We start from the raw sequence: 7,749 nt of genomic DNA, 5'->3' as shown, positions 1-7,749 counted from the left end.
AAAGATCACTTCTCCAAATTATGTAACGGCGATGACGAACCAAATTCCTTCCTACCCGACCTTGACGAAGTGAAGATAGCTATATCTAAACTTAAGTGAAACAAAGCTGCTGGAGCTGATGGCATCGCTGCCGAACTATTCAAAGCAGCAGGCGATGACTTGGTACGGAGCATGCACCAACTCATCTGCAAAATATGGCCGGAAGAAAGCATGCCCGATGAGTGGAATGTCAGCATAGTGTGCCCGATACATAAGATAGGAGACCCTCTAAACTGCGCCAACTACAGAGGCATCAGTCTCCTTAACATTGCGTATAAGATCGTCTCTGCCGTATTATGTGAACGTCTGAAGCCATTCGTCAACAATCTGATTGGTCCTTATCAGTGTGGCTTCAGACCAGGAAAGTCCACTATCGACCAAATATTCACACTACGGCAGTTCTTGGAAAAATTCCTGGAACTTCAATTCGATACCCACCATCTATTTATCGTTTTTTAAAGCCGCGTATGACAGCATCTATAGGGGAGAGCTCTACAGAGCAATGTCTAGTTTTGGCATCCCTGTCAAACTTATCCGTTTGTGCAGAATGACGATGGAGAATGCACGCTGCTCTATCAAGGTCGAAAAAAGATCTTACCGATGGCCCCTCTGAACATCTAAAATCACCATCTATAAGACACTCATCATTATAGTTCTCATTTATGGCGCTGAATCCTGGACCCTGTCAAAGAAAGATGAGAGCGTCTTAGGATGCTTCGAGAGAAAAATTCTTCGGGTGATTTTTGGTCCTGTACGCATAGATGGCGAATGGAGGAGAAGATATAACGACGAACTGTACGGGCTGTACAGCGACACTGACCTATTTAGCAGAATTAAAGTAGAACGGCTTAGATGGCTAGGTCATGTAGAGCGGATGGACATCAACGCTCCAGCGCGGAAGGTCTTTGAATCCAATCCCGAGGGACGGCGCAGTAGAGGAAGACCGCGACTCAGATGGCGCACCCCTCAACCAAGTTGGCGTTCGAAACTGGATACAGCTAGCTAGGGACCGAGCTGGCTGGAGACGCATATTGGTTCAGGCCCAGGTCCACCCCGGACTGTAGCACCACCTTAAGTAAGTAAGTAAGAGGGGGCTTAAACTCCTTTACTGCCCCGAGGCCTTTGGACCTCTTAATTCAGACCTGCATTCTGAAACGCGTTGCGAAATTAATATAAAAAAAACATTAATTGCTTAAAATATGTAAACACACCTTATTTTCTAATTTTCACGTATTGTTTTTTAAAGACTTTTAGCAGTATATTGTGTGCTCCGTATTTTTTCTTAAGGATTCAAAAATGTCCTTCTCCTCAAAAAAAAATTTTCGAAATAAAAACTACATTTTTTCCAACTGCATACAGTAATATGTCTGTTGTGAGTAAATTTTTTTTTTAAGTCTACATGATCACAATATCTGAAAAACAATCAATTTGATTATTCTTTCATTCTAAGAAGTGTTGTTTGTTTTTAAATCCTTGTAACTTTATCTTTGCTCTAAGAAATATAATCTTATTAAATTTCAACTTTAAAGTCATATAGTTGCCAATATTATGCTTTATTTCAGTTGTCACTCCTAACATTTCTTCCCTTGTAATTAAATCGACCCAATTTCTCTGTAATATTATACCCACAACATTATTATCTCCCTTATCCAGAACGAAGGAGCAGGTGGCTATAATATAGATACATGCATGTAAGTAGCTTACTTCCTGATCCTTACAATGAAATTGGCCTTCTTAAATTCAACATACTGTCATTGTGTGTAACACATTGATACATTAATTATATCATCTGCTTGAGTTTGAGCTAATTAAAAGCGTCAAACGTTTTGAAAAAGGACATTCCTTCACACGTACATATTAGACACATATCCTATATATATGCATAATACCATAAGGATAAGTGTAAGGGACGGGCGGCGCAAATCTCCAGAGATCTCAATCAAGCAGGAAATCCTTTCCAGAGTTTTTGGTTACAAACTACAATGTCGACGTTTTGTTTAGCAAGTGAATGTTACATTTTCCCGAGAGGCCATTGGTAGGTACAAAAAAAGGAATTTTGGGTCTCGTTCGAAACATTTACCAAAAATATATGGACAGAACGAAAATGTTCTGAACTATGAAATTTGATACTTTTCCGGAATAATGCGAGACGCATATTTCTTGAAAATTGCTGCCACATCCCAACTCAATCGATATATATGCTATGTTAATTAATGTCACCCATATAGTCAGACACCATCAGCATTCGGGAACATACCAGCACACTAGGATCAACTCGGCAACTCCTCCTTCATCACAAACTCAAACTCCAACAGAAAACCGAAGTCGGGTGTAAACATCTGCCGTTCCGGCTATCGGCGCTACGCAATCGGAATTAATTACCAACGTGTGAGATGTGTGTATATTTGGGTTTTCCTCATGCACACATATTATCCGTACCTTTGATCGGAGTATTTTGATAAGAAGTTCCCAAATTCAATGGTATTTCAGAGGGACAACGTGTTTTTATTTGAGAGCACTCAGCGCCACCGATATGATTTCGAGATATACTCACTCGTAATAACAGGCGAAAGGTATTTTTGAGCAGTATAATTTCAATGAGGCTATATCCAGCTTTAGCGTGCCATCACGTATCCTTTTTAATACATTCCATCTTTTTCTTTATACATCTTTATACATACCGAAATTTTATCTTTCCCTTTGCCCTAAGGTGTTTCCTTACACGTGTAATATCGCCTTAAGATAACCAAACAGAACACATTTAAATGAAGTTAAAGAAAATCCTTCTCCGTACATTTTTCTTCTCAAACTCAGACTTCACAGGAAGAAAGAAAATGTAAATTCAATTTTCATTTTTCTTTAACAAAAGATTTTTGTATCCTTAATATTCAGAATGAATATTTTTGAATTCATTTGTATGTTTTAGAGAAGGACAATGACCATTTGAACTAAGGACTTAAATCCTTCTCTTTCTCTATTTGTAGTGTTCTCAACCCCAAAAATGGTCGAGAATACTATACATTTTTTTAAAATGAAAAAATGAAAATATATCACTTGAGACAATGTCCCGACTTGAAACAGTCCACTTCAGGCAGGGGGTAGTCAAAATATTTTCAGTTTACGTTTCTTTTTTATTTATTTCTATTCATTTCAATTGCAGATAAAACGTAAACATTGAATCTGAGACCGAGAGGTCCTTTGACTTTGAATACAAAATACAAACAAATCGTAACAATGAAGTCAAATTTATATGGTTTTGATTAAATTATTCACTGGGGGAGCAAGCGATTATTGTTCTGAATTATTGAATAATTATTATGGGTATATTTAAGGACAAATATACATGAAGACATACAATCATCTCAAGAAATAGCCTTAGCGCAACAATTTTGTCTTGTTTAAAGATTTATTTCAATTACAAATTAGAATATTATTTTGAAAGGAATGAAAGAAATTAGACAACACAATTAAAATAAAAGGCATAAAATAATTCACCATCGTACTCAAAGAATTGTGTTTGTAAGTACATTCAAAGTTTTAGATGCATATGTTGAGATGTAACTACGAGGGGCGTTCAATATATTCTCGGTATCGATATGAATGGAAATGCGAATTCAATTTAAATTGTTTTTATTTTTCAATATAATCTCCCCTAACATTCAATGCATTTGTTACATCTTGAGATAAGCTTTTTTAAACCCTCAAAAAAATAAGTTTCCTCTTTCCCTGCAAAATACCCATTTATTGCCGACTTGATTTCTTCATCATCCGAAAATCTTTTTCCACGAAGACATTTTTTCAAATTCGGAAACAGGAAGTAATCACTAGGGGCAAGGTCTGGACTATAGGGTGGATGTTGAATTTTTTCAAAACCACAATCTCGCACAGCAGCCTTGGAAACTCGCGCCGTGTGAACAGGAGCGTTGTCATGAAGAAGCAACATACCCGCTGCGAGTTTACCCCGTCTTTTTTTTTAATTTCCTCCCGCAAATTATGCAAAGTGGAAGCGTAGGATTTGGCGATGATGGTTTCACCTTTTTTTTTTGTACTCAATGAGTAAGATTCCCTTTGAGTCCCAAAAAACTGTGGCCATGAGCTTCCGCAGTGATTTTGAATTTCTTCGGGGGGTCTGTTCCTTTTTTATGCCACTGCATGGACTCTTGTTTGCTTTCAGGGTCATAGTGGTGAACCCATGTTTCGTCCCCAGTAACAATCCGATGCATAACACCGTCCGAGTTCTCACTACACATCTCCAAAATCTCTCTACAGCATGCGATTCTCACTTTTTTCTGAGGCGCTGTGAGCATTCATGGCACCCACCTTGCACTGACCTTTGAAAGGTTAAGATGGTCATGAAGGATGGTGTGAATGGTACCAGTCGAAAGTTTGGTGATCTCTGCCATCATTTTCACCTTTATTCGGGCATCCTCGAGAACAAGTTTTTTGACTTCTTTGATGCTTTCTCCCGTACAAGCACTAGCCGGGGCGCCGGAGCGGGGGTCGTCTTCAATGCTCTCTCTGCCTCTCTTGAACTCACTTGACCACTTTTGCACAGTTGATAATGGAGGTGCGGAACCCTGTTAAACTGCCACCAGTACCGGCGTTAGGGTAGGGCGCGGTTGGGCGACCGCCCAGGGGCGCCGGATCAAAAGGGGCGCCGCAGGCCGCGGCGCCCATTTTCGTCCGGCGCCTCTATCTGATTCTTTATAATTTTCCACAGGCACCCCCTTATTGTTCCCTCGCTCATTGAGCAAGGCCCACTAGGTCAAAAAAAGACAAGAACCGTGAGGGATTTTTTTTGTTTTCAAGTTGCCTCACTGTCAGCATGAATTGAAAGGAAACTCAACATGAAAAATATTATGGTAAAACAGAACAGCATATTATTTTATAGCATAACAATAATTCGAGTTTTTCCGTATTTAACTACACCTATCGATAATTTCCCATATTAAAGCAGAGGTTTACTATTAGAGTTATTTTTTTTTAATACATGGTAACAGTCATTTAACTTAACGACAAAAAATATTATATAGTTTCTTGTCTTTTTTCGCCGACCCAGCCTACTTACTTGTAATTTTCCCAAAATTTAGGTAAAAATTGTAAGTTGGCAGCACTAGAACGTTGTGTTCAATCGGTTTAATTTCTCGGGAATCCCCGACTTCCCAAACATACATACCCTGGTTACAAGAGGAGATCGAGGAATCGAATCGAATCGAATTGAGATTTCGATCCAGGTATATGGTGGCACTGAATCGAGGAATCGAATTCAAATGGAATCGAAATGACATTTGGGTTTTATTTGTGTGCGTACTGCTACGTGAATAACTTTCAAATAAATTTCACATTTTATAAAAATGCTCTCAACACAAAGACGCGCGCCAAATTAAATTCAGCTTAGAACAAACAAGAGGGAAAAAAACTCATCGCACGCACACAAGCAAAACCTCACACACCAATAACTCGATTCCCCGATTCAGGTTTACAAACAAATTTTCGATTCGATTCACCTCTTTCAGTGGGATTGGATCGAGTAATCCTATTTCGATCCGATCCAGGTCTATACGGCGTTAAATCCTGATTCAATTCGGATTCAATTCTCCTTGTAAACGCGGTAACAGAAACAATGTGTTTTTCTATGGTCGGGGATTCCCCGGGATCTATCTGTTTTTAATTTTTGACGAAACAGAACACAATCATCTTCTTGCTTGACATAAGTGGACGCTCTTAAAATAATTATTCGATTGTTTTAAAACAAACAAACACAGTAATCAAACGTTTAACGCTACGTTACGATGCTCTTGTTCCAACTACAGAGTGACATTTGTTTTGCCTATTTAAAAAGTAGACAAATAAATAGTGTATAAGTAGGTGTTTAATTTTTGACGGATCACATCAATAAGTAAGTACAAATTTATTTTTACTATCTATACTACACACTCCCTAATACTTAAAGTATATAAGATGTTAAAATAACAGGTTAATTATTGAAATTGGCTCCAGGCTCTCTATCTTTGTAACACCCTAACAGGGTGTCACATAATTGTTTTATATAACTTTGTGTAATTGTTGTAACTTTGAGACGTGCAATGTAAATAAATAAATACTATGTTTTTCGGTCTCTGCTATCTATTAATATTTATAAAATTTGTTTATATGTTTATACGTTTGGGCAGCATAATCTCTGGAACGTCAATAGCGTTGTAACGAAGTTTTATTGCAATCAATTCATTTTTATAAATGTTTCGATATTCGATTGATACAGATTTAATTTGTTGCAGATTTTATTTATTACAACTAGAAGGTACAAAATGTCTGAACAGGGTGATTTTATCAAAAGAAAACCATCTGGGTCAGAATATAGGAAACGGAAAGCGGAAAAAGAAAAGGAATTTCAAAAAACAAAGAAGTTTATGAATATAGATAAATATATCAGAACAAAAAATCAAGAGTTGAATGTGGCATCTACATCTGCAATACAAACGAATGCATCGGCAGTGGAGCCTCTGTCTGGCAAGTCCGATGGAATAGCTACTCAAGAGATTGTGGATCAGTGACTTTGTTTGGGGTACTTCAGAGGTTGTTCACATTGTTTTCAGCTTCTGTTCATCGATGGAAAATTCTAACCGATAGCCTGGGATTATATACTCTAAAAAAGCTCAGTGACACACGTTGGGAAGCAAGAATAAGCAGTGTCAAAGCAGTTCGTTATCAAATTAGTGCCATCCATGACGCTTTAATTACTTTGGCAATTGAAACTCAGAAAACTGATGTTCAAGTCTCTCATGAGGCTACTACTCTAGCTGAACAGTTAAAAGATTTCAGTTTCATAGTTTCATTGGTTGTTTGGTATGACATACTTTTTCAAATTAACGTCGTTAGTAAATCTCTACAATCACCAGATATAGATCTCAGTAAATGCACAGAAATGTTGAAAAAATGCTGCACTTTCTTGGAAGAATATAGAAATACAGGCTTTAAAAGCGCCATTTCAACTGCAAAAGAATTGGCTGAAGAACTGGAAGTTGAACCTGTGTTTAAGGCCACAAAAAGAATTCGATTTGTTAAGCGTCAAGCTGATGAAACTGCCCGCGACGAGCCTATTGTTTCTCCTGAAAAGAAATTTGAGGTAGAATTTTTCAACTCTCTCTTGGACGCTACATTAATTTCAGTTAATGAAAGATTTGAACAGTTCAATGAGTACTCGGATTGCTGGTCTTTTTTGTACAATATAAAACAGATTCCTGAAAAACCCGACCTTGTCAAACTCTGTAGTGATCTCCAATTGAAATTAACTGTGAATTCTAAATCAGATATAGATGGTTGTATGTTGTGTGATGAACTCATAAGCCTGAAATCTTTTTTGCCTGATCAGAATGTGGCTACCCCTGCTTATGTTTTAAATTTTATTAAAGATCGCAACTTACAGGAACTGTATCCAAATGTATGGATAGCATTTCGAATATTACTGACTATACCTGTAACGGTTGCTAGTGGAGAAAGAAGTTTTTCCAAGCTAAAGCTGATTAAAACATATCTACGATCGACAATCTCTCAATCTAGATTAACAAACTTAGCAACTTTATCAATCGAAAACGAAATTGCAGAAAACATGGACTTTGAATGTCTAATAAAAGAGTTCGCCGACGTAAAGGCTAGAAAAGTGAAATTTTATTAGTTTTTTAAATAAATGTTTTTTTTAAATAGATAGTT

At 37.4% G+C, this 7,749-nt stretch overlaps 1 long non-coding RNA gene across 2 annotated transcripts; it reads left to right on the top strand.

The window, feature by feature from the left end:
* Positions 1–5,687: 5,687 nt before the first annotated feature.
* LOC129946670 (uncharacterized) lies at positions 5,688–7,215 on the top strand. Of its 2 annotated transcripts, none has more exons than XR_008781631.1 (3): positions 5,688–5,938; positions 6,636–6,885; positions 6,945–7,215. It is a non-coding gene; the product is annotated as an uncharacterized LOC129946670 (long non-coding RNA). The 2 variants fall into 2 exon arrangements; XR_008781632.1 differs by having other exon boundaries at positions 6,939–7,215.
* The last annotated feature ends 534 nt before the right edge of the window (positions 7,216–7,749 follow it).

The sequence above is a fragment of the Eupeodes corollae genome, chromosome 2 (genome assembly GCF_945859685.1).
Source record: "Eupeodes corollae chromosome 2, idEupCoro1.1, whole genome shotgun sequence".
Classification (NCBI taxonomy): Eukaryota; Metazoa; Arthropoda; class Insecta; order Diptera; family Syrphidae; genus Eupeodes; species Eupeodes corollae.
The sequence above is the reverse complement of the archived record's forward strand: the minus strand, read 5'-3'. Positions and strand labels throughout refer to the sequence as shown.